Source organism: Halyomorpha halys, unplaced genomic scaffold, assembly GCF_000696795.3.
Source record: "Halyomorpha halys isolate HHAL.00 unplaced genomic scaffold, Hhal_1.1 Scaffold576.1, whole genome shotgun sequence".
In the NCBI taxonomy this organism is placed as follows: Eukaryota; Metazoa; Arthropoda; class Insecta; order Hemiptera; family Pentatomidae; genus Halyomorpha; species Halyomorpha halys.
Genome location: NW_027116645.1, coordinates 275743 through 289711, shown reverse-complemented (window position 1 = coordinate 289711; position 13969 = coordinate 275743).

Here is a 13969-nt window from a genome sequence, read left to right as displayed (position 1 = left end):
CTCTATAATACTTGAGTAGCGCTTTGAATTTTTTATTCTAATTGTATTATGTAGAAATATTTTTATGAAAACTCCATCCTATTGATATCTTCATTTCATGCACCCTCTTCATAATTTGTATTAATACGGTCAATTATTTATATATATAATAAACATGTATAGTAGGGCATGCTTTATACGGTGTCTGGAAATTGGTTGTGTTCAGTTAGAATGTTCGTTGATACAATTCCTATAGTAATTTGAAATTTTTTTTTTTTTATACTTTTAATGATCCATTAGGAATAAAAAAAAATTTTTTTGTTAAGCAATAAATTCTCACTAGTAGACAGATGAGTTAATAACCCGACGGAAGCCAGCTCCCGGACTTAGTTACCCACTTTATCCCAACAAGACCTGTTAGCTGACACTTAGGCCCCGAAAGGCTGTTAAGGATTTGGGGGTTAATGGAGGATGAACAGTTGGCAAGTGAGGAGCAAGAACATTGAGTAAGAGCAGGTTTGTGAGGTGCCGTGGCAGGTGTACGATCAGGTGGGGGCGTTCAACGGCGTTCTTCTTTATCGCCAGGCACACAGCATCAGGTGCTTTAAGTACAAAGGTTCCAGTAAGTTTGTTTATAAAATGGAGGCCGTAATTATTAAAATCCCATTTAAACCGTCATGATCAGTCCACTTACCCCTTTCAGAGTTTTGAAACCTCTTTAAAAAAAACAAAAAAATATTATTAAAGTTCTAGTAAAAATATTAAATTCAGATTCGACCTCTTGCTCTACAGTATCCTTTAATAATATCCCCGTTATTCCTGTCGAAGAGATCCGTAAGTTTGGACCACATCTGGACAAACGACTGACATGGAATCCTCATACAAGACTGAAAAGACAGGAAAATACTCGTTTATTCCGACTATTACAGCACTTACTAGACAAACGGTCTACACTTCAAATCCATTACAAAAGACTGATCTACATGACTTACGGATTTGAGCTTTGGGACTCCACTAAACGATCGGATTCTTCCCGAATCAAATCCTTAATGCTCCTTTGTTACAAATTAGGTCATCCATAAGGACCTCAATGTTACTTATGTTGCCGATTTCGCCAGAACCAGATACCAATCCTTCCATGATAAACTTCCCAACCACCCAAACCCACTTGTTTCTAACCTTGCTTCTCCCTCGTTACCTAATAATCCTCCTAGACGTCTTAAAAGAAGATGGTCTCGAGATCTTCTTCTCTAGAAATGTTATTGGAGTCCTATCACAATGTGCACATTCTCCACAAGTTTTTAACATGTCATTATATCACTAACAGAAAATTGACTTGGTGTGTATATATTTATACAGTTGTAAATAACAATAAATAAATTATTAAAAAAGAAAAATTTGGTTTTGTCACTTCTCCATGAACTTCGCTTTCTTTTGATACCTCATTCGTTCAAATCCAACGCTCTTGAGCGTCGGAAAAGAGATCGATACTAACGTAATATCAATAAATGCATATAGATAGGTTGAGGTAATTTGAAAACGCCATTTTTTTAAATTGTTGGTTCTTTTGTTTTTTCACATAAATTTCGGATATACTCGTGTATGAAACAGTTATGTATAATCGAAATGTACAGGAGGTGAAACAGTGAAGATTAAGTTAATTAAAAATAAAATTAATATTAAATATACTAAGTTTGTTAAATTAGCTTTTGCCTAATGCCTTCTAGATATATTTCATTAATGAAGTTATAAAATTATAGCCTATAGCTGTATGATAACTATTCAAAAAGACGTTATGGGTCTTTCCCAAGGACCGGGATGTAGTCGCGCAGCCGACCATATTGTTTCCACAGCTAGGGTGCATTTAATTAACCTGTTCTCTCCATTGTGTACTCTAGGGGCAAAAAATATCCCCATTATTTATGGGGTTAGGGCTTGACTTATCCATTCCAGGAAATATATTTAAAAACATATTTCGCTACTTTTTTTTTTTTTTTTTATCCCCCTTTTTGAGGAGTAAAATATGATTTCAAAGATTTTTTTTGTCTTTTTGTAAGATGAGAATTTCTTTTTAATTTATACATTCTATTTATGACTGTTAATAAGTTTTCGTCGAAGGATGACTAACATAATTAAATAATTTACTAGATATAATTAAAACGATTAAATACAAATCATAAATCCTAGAAAGACTGGAATATAATTAAGATATTTAAGTTACAATAATTAAAAATTTTATTACCTTTTTAAAATTTTTATTAAAAAGATTTTTTTTTCACTAATTATTTCACTAGTTATTTTTTGTTTGAAAGTAAAAGATTGGATTTATATCCAATAATCTTAAAGGTTTTTAAAAAATGTTTGATAGCCATAAAATTGTGAATTTTTATTATGTAATCAAGACTGAAACTTTAAATTTAAATTTTTCTTCTCCTACGAGGAAAAGATAGTTAGGGGTGCTATGAGTGAAGAACACAAATAAGTAAAAATTTATGAGTGCTAACGTTTCGGCCAGAATATGAAGCCTTCAGCTGGGCCAAGCACAAGCTTGGGCAAGTGACATGGCTCCTCTATATATAATCTATGGTAAAATATTAACTCTTCATTTTAAATTTACTCCGTTTAAATTGTTTATAAATGTAATCATTATTCCCTTAGACTTCACAATTTTGTTAGAAAATATTTGAAAACTAATTCTGTAATAGCAAAATTGTATACAGGGTGCTAGGTGAATGGTATATACGACTTTGTAACCTCATCTAGTTCTAATCCAACGATATGGAAAGAGGTATTTTTTAAAAATAGATTCTTAAAGAGAATCCTTCTATGAAACGATTTTATATCGGTGATTTTTCTGATTTGATGCATTCTAAGGGCGTAAATTACCAAAATAACAAAAACAATATTTTCAACGGTTTTTTTTATTTCATCAAGGCAAACGGTGCAGAATTTTGAACACATATTAGGAACAAAATCGTTTAAAAATTAAATCTGAATCAAGAATCTGTTACTATAATTTGAATTTTGAATCTTCGTCCAAGGATACTCAAATGACTGTCATGGTGAATTCTTGAGGCAAATTGTTCCCTACATAAAAAAAAAACAAAACGGAAATTGAAATTATGAGAATATTTAATTTTTAGTTTTTAGTAAACCATCTGTTTCTCTCAATGAAAATTATTGACTTGCACCACTATGACTTAAACCAACTCATAGATTGAACTTGGAATGACGAAATAACGAGGTCATTTATCCCGTTACTGATCTTGGTGGGCCCCTCATCCACACTAGCCAAATAAGACAATGACCGCTGGGACCGGACTATAACGACTAATCGATATAGACCCCTCTTCCAGGGTCACTGCTCAGCCTTCGTCTGCGGTTTGAGTAAGTCTTTATTATTATTATTTTTATTTATTTTTTTTAAAATAAAAAATAAACATATATTAATTTGTCCCCCGATGTTGCTGGACAAAAAGAAGGCTGACACATCGGTAACTACCCTGCTGGGAGGACCTTCTTCAGCCAGTGAGGACTTCCAGACATAGGGGCTCTCCAGATTAGAGATACGGGGCTCTTCAAATTGTTTTGGGCTTTCAGCAACAGGATAGATAAAACTATTAATTTGTTAAACCTTTTAAAAGTAACAACAAAAATTAAAATAATTACATTTCTTGATTTTCGATCAGCAAAATCATTAATTAGTCATTCAAAGTTTATTTATAAGAACGGGTGCGGCGGGGGAAGGAAGGCAAATCTGTTTTAGTCTAGCAGGAAAATGTGTGTGTTGTAATAGGAGAGTATGAGCTTACAGTAGCTTAACAATCCCGGCAGGGTCGGTCCGATCGAGTTAGCTCCTGCCCTCATACTCTTTAATATTCCATTACTACTTCATCAGTGAGATCTGTAACCTTAAAGCTCAGGAAAAATATAAAAAGTTTACAGATAATGAGTACAAATTAACACAAGTTTCATTTCGTATACCTTAACTAAAGGTACGTCTACCCGTTTGTTAAACTTAGACAAATTCGCAGATGTAGAAGATGTGTAATTTGCATTAGCTGGTTTAAGCTAGCTTAAATTAGTGCTCGATCCGTTGAATTGTGCTACATCCATTTTTGTTCAGTGAGCCTCGTTTTAGAACTCTACCATTGCGTAGCCTTAGGCTGTAGTTAGACAACACCACCTCAGCTGGACTGATATCAACACCTTATAATGCTACGAGGCATCACAGGGGGAAGACTCAGTAAAAATATATATAATACTCTTCATATATTATATATGTTTAAACTAATTTTTTCATTTTTATTTTTAATGAAGAAAACGAAAAAAAAAAATAAATAGAACCACCATCAGATCTATATTAGTGCTCTGTGCGTTTTAATTAATTAAACCTTACGATTCAATAATTAACTTCATTTTAAGATTGTATATATTATAATTATATCCCTTTAATGTAAATACTTTGTTTTAAATCTTGTCAATTAACTTTAAGAACTTACGTTCTTTAACATAGCGCACATATAAATATATAAAGACATTATATGTTTGGGTTATTTAAATTAACTAGTATTTGATAAAAAATACTCGAATAATCCTGTGGGAATTTTTTTTCGGATATCAAAGAAAATAAAAATGATATTCCAGAAATTTGTATTGTTTCACTACTATCCTTTGCTTTGAATATTTGTTTTTATTTTAATGAATCCTGAAATTCAACTCAAGGATAGAACTATTGGTTATTGGAACTATTGGAGTTTCGGTTAATGTTATTTCTGTTAGATCCTTGATGGCCTTGGCACATTTAGCACACACCTTTGCCCACCCTGATCCTCCTAGATAAACCAAAACAAGAACCAACAACAACTGCAGTTATTGTTGTTGACCACAGCACCTCAGGGACAGCTGTACCCGCATTGTGGATCCCGCCCCCCTACTATGGTGGTACGGTACCTACTCTCTAAACCCAGGTCACTAACGAGCTCTGTTGTACCTCCTTCGACAGGAACCCGTGTTCGAGGATCGATCAGCAACGGGATGATTACTGCTCGATAATGATGGTCAACATGAAGAGACATCAATGACCCAGGAGTCAATTTTTATGAAGTCATCATTTACTTTTGATCTCTATCGGTTATAAAGACATGTATGTATATATATATATTTTTAGTGTCAGTCTTAAAATTAATACCGTCATCAATGTTTTTAGTTATATGTATAGCTTCTATAATTTTCCTGTTTTAGTATAATTAACTATTTCCAAAATTTTAGGGTTTTTAAATCAAAATTATATCAAGTTCAATGCTGTATAAATGTACAAATCATCCAGCAAGTGAACCTAAAATATCTAAGTGCTATATAATATAATAATACTCTGTTTAATATAATTTTTATTAAGGAATCATAAGATATGATAGGAGGCTAAAAGCTATTTATAAACATAAAGAGTAAAATGCGAGAATAGAGTTGGTGGGGGAGACAGCACTAATTGTTGGAAGGGGGCAATCAGAAACTCTTTGTCTTAAACTTTCTTCCGCGGCTCCTTAACTTCTTCAAATGGTTATTTCATCCTTCACAACAGTTCCTTCATAGCTTTAGATTTAGTTTTACAAATTCTATATTTATTCTTGATATAGAATTACGGGTATTTATTTCAATTTCTTACCGAATGGTCGAAAATAGTGACCACTGCGAAAGAGACATAATTTCTCCTTGATGAGAAACAAACCGGTACACAGTGAGATGATCTTAAAACCTGAGCCAAATATAAAAATTCCAAACTCAAATATTAAATATAAATTTACTGATAGGTTTAATGTCCAATGTTACCTGCTACCATTGTCTTTTTACCTAATTTATTTTCATTTATATCCTTCAAATTTCAATTTTATTGAAATTTTTTTGTGTACCATTGATGTCACTAATTTCTTCCTAGTTATACAGTCATGGATAACTCACCTCAATGTATGTGTAAGAAAATAAAATAAATCTGTAGGGCAGTACTTTCTAAGGAAGTGCTGTTACTAGGCCAACGGTTGTGCAAGGAGTTGAGGATATTAGCCAACTTTATGAGGTTGGGTGAACCCCGGAGGGCTCCCGAACCCACAGGGCTGACTCATGGCTACAGTGAAACAAAAAATAATTATCTGCCGCAGCCGGATTCGAACCCTTGCAGTTAGAAGCAACCAACTCCCACAAAAATAAAATAAAATTTATAATATTATTTTTAGATAAAAAATTCTTTTCTTTCAATTCTAACGAACTTAATTTTTTTTTTTTTTCAAAATTAGTTAAAATACTTATCAGGGTGCAAAAATGCATATACAGAACCTTTTGGAAAAAAATTCCATTTTTCGTTCTTACATTATTTGAAGTGTTCACTTTCAAAGGTTCATACTCTAGCAGAAATCATTTGAAAAGATTTTGTGAACCTAAAATAGATGTTAAAATATTTCCTCCGGATGTTCTCGAGATGTTTATTATCAAGTCAAATATTGAACCTCGAGCTGAATGTTGTCAACCAGGCCTTTGGTGATTTTTCTTTGTATAATTTACTACTTACTTCAAATAATCTTTGTTAAAATATTTCCATTACTTCTTCCTAACTAGCTCTATATTTTTGGAGTTCTATCAATGGATTCTTCACACGTCTGTTACCATGCCAATGTATAAACTAACATCAAGTTTACTGGTTGTATATATTTTAATACAGTTATAAATACCTATAAATAAATTATTAAAAAAAAAAACTATTTATTTTTATAGAAATAACATAGATTTTTGGCAATAAGGTTCAAATAATCTTACGAATTTCAAAAGTAATTGCTTAAAATATGTCTATAGATTATTTCTAACATTTCTCTATAAGTGGTTAAATATTTTTCATTACCATAGTACTATAAAGCCAATATGCCATACAAAAGGAAACCAAACGTTTGTTTCATCAAAAGCTTTAACCAAATGCGGATGACCTCCACTAAGCCTATATAGTGATGTCTACACACTCCTGTCCAACGTGGCCTAGCACGTTTCAACATGTGATATTTCATGTGCAGTATGATCAGTAAGGCACTGGCAATCATCACTGCTTTGAATATTTAGCACATCTGACCAAAACGTTTTGTTTTTACTTTGAAGTAGACGTGTTACAAAAATATTTCTATATCCTTTCTCCAATAAAACATTCCCTGAGCAAGTATGGTTGACAAAAAGTAAAAGAATTCCATATAAGGGGTATTTATGATCTTTAGTTTAACATGTTAAAGCGTGTTAAATGAAGAAATATTTCCTTCTATTACAATGTTAAAACGATATAAGATATAACATGGTTGAGAGTCTGTTAAATGGAGAATGACATCACGCAACAGACAAGCTGAGCTAGACACCGTTTTGTTTGTTGTGTTAGACTACTTGCTCGTAGTTTGTGTTTTAATTTTTTATTAGCAGTGTTTTGAATGTTTTTAAAACTAATAAAGGAATGTATGACAATAATTATCATGTTAAGACAGCTGTCAATTAGCTTATCTTCATTCTCTTCCTCACAAATCAGAAGACCAACAAAGCAATTAGGGCCCCTATTTTCACACAGCTTCCACTTTTCATTCAATTTGTCCATGTTGTAATAAATTATTTTAATCAAAACTTATAAGGAAACAGTGACATGAAGTTTTGGAAGGAAAGTTTATAATACAAGTTCTTCAGAAAATCCGCTAGGAGCTCTTATGTATTTAACATGACTTTAAATAGGGCTGCTCACAATGCTATACTTATAACATTTAACATGGTCAAACATTTCACATTTAACACATCATGAATACCCCTATAATACGTTCAATATAACATGATTTTTTTTCCAAATTATAAAGAAAATGGTTCGAGGTGCGGTCAAACGAAAACAAAAAATAACGTCGGCAAAAAAATAGTTTGCCAATATATTATTTTTGTTCTCTTTTGATCGTTTCCGTGACCATCTTCATAATTTGAAATAATACTGTCAATAATTAATCATTACTTGAAAAAGTTCATTTAATAATTGTGCAACAAAAATTGGTTACACGCGAAGTACATTCCACCTTCAAGGAATGACTAACCTTTTAGCTCTCTGACGCTCTGTAACGAGCGGTACTACAAAGAGGTAGGTCTGGCGAAACTATAGAAGATAGTTGTCATTTTTCAACATAACTAAAACTTACGTATGTTCTTACCATGTATTGAACTCAAGATCATTAATGAATTATAATGGCTAGGATTTCTTTTTTACATACCAATAGACAAAACACGATATCGAACCAAAAATAAAAGTGTGCTAAAACAATAATAATAATAATAATAATAAAGGGTTAATGATTTATTATAACGATTGTTTGAGAGTGGTTTATTTTATTATTAACGCACACAATTTTGATCCAAATATACTACTTTATTATTGAAATTATCTGTTCGTTGGTTTACAAGTAATAACAATCCAATTTAAGATATAATTGACATTAGTTACCTAGAGTGATTATTTAATTTAGTATTAATTGCTCATCAAGTAAGTTATATATCTATTATGCTACTGTGTACTAAATGACAAGACGAGCAGAAGTGAGTAACTAACATGAGTTTGGATCAATACAGTAGGCCTACTGCCGCCAACTGGGCACCCCGGGGGGGGGGGTCTCTGCTTATCATCCCCAATATTTCAACTATAACAATATATTATTGTAATTATGTAGAACTATATTATTTTTTTAGTCAACCACAAGGTTTACTAGTGATTACAGATTTAAATAACTCGGGCTGGCGTATAGTGGAACGCGCTTCACAATGAAAGGTTTACGAGACAAAGATGGTAAATAAGAGGATGGAGGTTTCACAAAAAAGGAAACTTGCATATCCCAAGACAGATGAGACACTAGGACATTGCCTAGAAGACTCACGCTAGGTACGTCCCCAAAGGATCCCCAACCCCTGAGCTGATGCATGCCTGTGAACTTATGTTCCACGCCCGGACTCTAACCTGCGCCCAGTGCGATGCCCAGTCGATTGTACTCAAGTATAGTTTTAAAAATCGTAATAATTATACAAAGGGAAAAAAAATAAACATAATGCAAATCCTCCTCCCCCGCTAAGCTGGTATTGGTTAGAGTTTGTTGGTGTTTGCGTCGTCCAGGTGTTGGGACTAATGGATGCAATATGTGGGCGTCCCATGCTGCGTGCCCCCGTAACTAATGTTCAGATTTAATCTACCCCCATGGCTCCCAATCATTAGTTCACTTCAAACCCTCCACAGATTACATAAATAGAGATATGAATAAAGTTTCCACTATTGGTACCTTTCAATAGTTATTAGAATCAAGTTTAATACAAATTATCATTTTTCAGTTTATGAAACAGCGATAGTACATCTCACTTCAACTGCCAAAAAAAAATACTAACTAAACTGACAGTTGAGCGAATTGGCTAACTGAACTGATTTCTCGTACCTGCCAGAAAAGCAAATTCATCTATTGATGTCATTAATCTAATGATACTAAACCCAATAGCCTGGCGAGACCTCGTACTTGTAAGTGAGGCAATAAAATAGCATCTAGTATTTTATGACTAATCGACGTTTATAGTTATATCTCGAATTGGAAACAATGAAGAAATTGAAAAAAAACCATTATACTTTGCTAAGCCTCTTTGGATTGATTAAAATATACATAATAAAAATATAAAATAAAATATACAAAAACTGGGTCGATCTTCTGGTTTTTCTATGCGTTAAAAAAAAATTAGTTCGTACTTTAAAGTATTAGTTTTCTAATATGTTTACTAATTTAATGTATTTCTTAATTAACTGTTAACTGAGAATGGTTTATGTTAATAATAGCACCAACTACAAATAATTCTCTTAGCAGTTTATTTTAATCCTCCTACGTTTCGGCCCTTAGGCCACTCACTATCAAGGAGACAAACTAAATATTTTTATCACATTATTACTATATTACTTCCTCACATATACCAATATTTTTGAATATACCTCAATCATTGACTTGTCACAATTAATTCTTAAAAGTCTTTCATTCGCAGGTTAATTGCCTATGTCATCTAATCTTCAAAAACAAAAACAAATATCAAATTAATATTATTACCAATTCTCTAACATGGCTATTCACTTACAAAAGATGCAATCTCATTAGAAAAACTATTCTTTAAATATTTTTCCGTTTTTTTAACTAAACACATCTGCAATACTAAGAATAAAACCTACCTTCTACAGGTTAGGACTCTGTTATCACTTAATTACTGAGCTCAACTTATTTACCGGGGGGTGCGGTCAGCAAAGAACAAGATAAATAAACAAAACCATATTTATTTATTTTATGCCGACGTTTCGACCTGAGTTTCAGGTCTTCATCAGGGGTTGTGGCGTAGAGTGTAGGCAAGCAACTCAGTTGCCACAACCCCTGATGAAGACATGAAACTCAGGTCGAAACGTCGGCATAAAATAAATAAATATGGTTTTGTTTATTTATCTTGTTCTTTGCTGACTGCAACCCCCGACAAACTTCTCCAATCATCAATCTACGGTCAACTATCTACACCTCATTAACTTATTTACAATTAAATTAACATTCTTTTTTATTTATTGCTTATAATTAAATATTATTAAAAATGTTATAATGTTGATGTATGTCTTTGGACTAAAGCGTAAAATTAGTGCTAGTACAGATAGATAGGAAATGTAATCTCCTATTCGCAAAATATTACTTGTAACTTTCATGTCTCATGATTAATCTTCCCAGTTCTGATCATACCTATTTTTTTTAATTTTTTTTTTTATTATTATGGTAATCTTCCAATGATGACCTAACACAGTTGGGCAACTATGATACTACTAGCTAAAATTGTCATAGATATGATATTTATTTATGAATGATTCATTCATGAATAACTGAATTTTTAAATCCATGCAATTTTAGCTATTACTTTCAACTATAGCTAATTTTTGGATATCTCTGTGTCCTAATTTGTTTCCATTAATTAAGTCATTATTTATATATGAATATAATAACGGTTCGGAAAGGGTAAGTAACTATGTAGGTGGTTCGGTTTCATAAAAATTCTATTAACCCAAAAGGTTTCCTATCGGTGCACTATTTGACTGCAATTAACTGGAGCAACGACTGGACTGTTCTGGAGTCAAAACGTGACCCCACCAACTGCCCCAGCTCACGCGATCGGCAGGTGTCTACGGGTTTTACTGAATTAATATTGATGATTCCATCAAACTCGATATATCGACGTGGTTTTTCTCGATTAGGCTGTATCGATTCGGAAAGCTACTGGGATCAGTTGATCTAATTGCTCGGATCGATGGTAGCTTTGAATGACGTATCATGCTAATTAATATGTCAGGCTCCATGCACGAAGCACAGATATTTCAAGTTTGTATAATCGGTGTTAGATATTTTTTTACGTTTTAACTTTATTAAGGATTTAAGAAAAATTATTTCAATAGTCCAAAATCACTGGTAATTCCTTCAAGTTCCAACAAAGAAATGCCAACTAAAGACAACACGTCTCACGTTGACTTTCTGACCACTCGTTTCACTGACCAAATCGAGATAATAAATTACTCCAAACACTAAGTGAAGGATAACAGTTGAGGAAGGTTTTCAATATGTCTGATATTTCTTATACCTATGTCTTTGTGAGGAAAAAAATAACGGCATGTTATGACTTGATAAGTTAGTGTTTAAGTAGAGTTACTAAAAGCTAATTGAGCTTATATTAATTAATTATATCAATTAGTCACATAATTTGTCAAATCAAAATTTAAAAAACTTTAAAACACTTGGAAGTGAGTAGCTCATTAGTAAGGCACTGTGCTACAACCTTCAAGGGTTGCGGGTTCGAATCCGGTTGTGCCAAATAATTATTTTCTGTAACACTGTAGCTCTGAGGCAGCTGTGTGAATTCGAGAGCCTCCGGAGTCCACTCAGTCTCATAAATTACCCCTTAGTATCCTTAATTGGGTAAACATCTGGCAGTCGAGCGTGATTCTGACCAAATCACCTCCTTTCATAAACGTTGATTTGGTAACAGTACTTCCTTACAAAGTACTGTTCTCCTAACCTTTCATGGATTGTAGCAGTACATTTATAGTAGATTAAAAAATATGTTTTTTTCTCTCATATATGTTTTAATGTTCTCTCTTTTTCTATTTTTTTGTAGTGACGTCATATATCTATTGGTCGGTGGTATTTAGACTGCTAATGTACGAAATCCAATCTTAAAACTTTTCAACTATAGGCCGCTCAATGAGTTGAGAGAAATCGGGTAAACAAGAACACATGAACGATGAAGTTCGTATTATATCTTTTTAGAGAGACCGCAGTTTTCACCTTGGTTGGTGGAAGAAGCTGTGGAGCCCCTTCAATAATTGAATATCACCCAACCCGCTGTACACGTTTTGTTTACCCCAATTTCACTCATCTCGTGAAATGGGCTATAGATAATCTCTGTGCAGAGCAATTGGGAATTGAGAATTGTTGCTAAATTAAATTAATTATTTATGAGATAAAATAATTTTAGTCAATTAATGAAGCAACTAAATTAGAGACATACCCAATGAAATGTAATACGAACATAAAGTAATGTAAACATTTTTGTTTAAGGGGGGAGGAAGAACTCATGACATAATTGCCCGGGGGCGCCGAATGTCTAAGGCCAGAACTGGGTGTACTCTGATTTTATTGTCGATATTGGGATTTATCTGACCTAAACCCAGGGTCCCAGTCACTCCTCCTTCTCTCCCTCATATTACGACCATTTATTCCCGACGATGTTATCCTAAGTATCTTCTTTATCCTAAGCCTTGAGAACCAAAAAACCTCAAATTCTTAATCTGCTCACCTTTCGTTCTTTCATGTACCTTATAAGTACAAGATTGCGAAGTTTTTCACAAGAATAATCTTTTTAACCCGTTCTCCATCCTTTTTGAATTTCTCACCCATCTCCATCCATTAAGCATCGTATCTAACTTAATTTAAATATATTTTAGTGAGTGTTCGGGGTGAAATAATGAAAAAGCAGTCTATCATATATAAATTTTATTATGAAATCGTGAAACAAGTGAATATTCCAAAAACAGTTAAGGTTGTGTGTGATAAAATACAACAATCAGAATACAAAGAAGAATACCTTACACAGCCTATCAATCAATCAATCAATCAGAGGTTCCAATGGATTTGCCATTGAAAGGAATATAAAAACGGATTGTAAAAAAAAAAAGTATAAAATTAAAAATAAATAAAAAATTTTATAATAATTTCGGTAGTGGCATATCCATTTTACTCATCTTTGCTCAGGCCTGATGTGTTTATAACCCTACACTCCCATCCTGTCACAAAGTAAGGAATAACTATTTATTTATTTTTGTACGTACTTGATTTTTACTTTTACTTACCTATATATGGAATATATAGTAAAGGAATTGTGATCATGAAAAATTTCAACGGAATTAAAAGTTTTGAGGTCCAATGAATCAAAAAAACTTCGTCTAGCAAAATGGTCTATGTCTTTGAACGACGATCTAGTTTAAAAACGAAAATATATATCTTTGATGCGTGGTCATAAGGGTTTAAGTCCAAAACATTATATAAAATATAATTATTGATATTTTTATAGAACAATATAGTAGTAAGTCTATCTGAAGCATAAAGACCTTATTACCAACCGGTAGCTCTGATTTGGTGCTATAATACGAAATATTCTCCAAATGCTCAAAAAAGCGACTTAAGCCCTTATGACCGCGCATCAAAGATACGCAGATATAAAATTTATGTTCGTTAATTCATTCTCGAAAAATCGTAAAATTAGAATTTTTATTATAACACAAAAATAAAAAAAATTGCTCATAATTCTCGCCTCCCTTGATTTCTAGATGATTTTAATCGAAAATTATGAAAATAGAGATAATCTCAATATGAGCCCATTAATCAAAACAAAATTTTGGTAC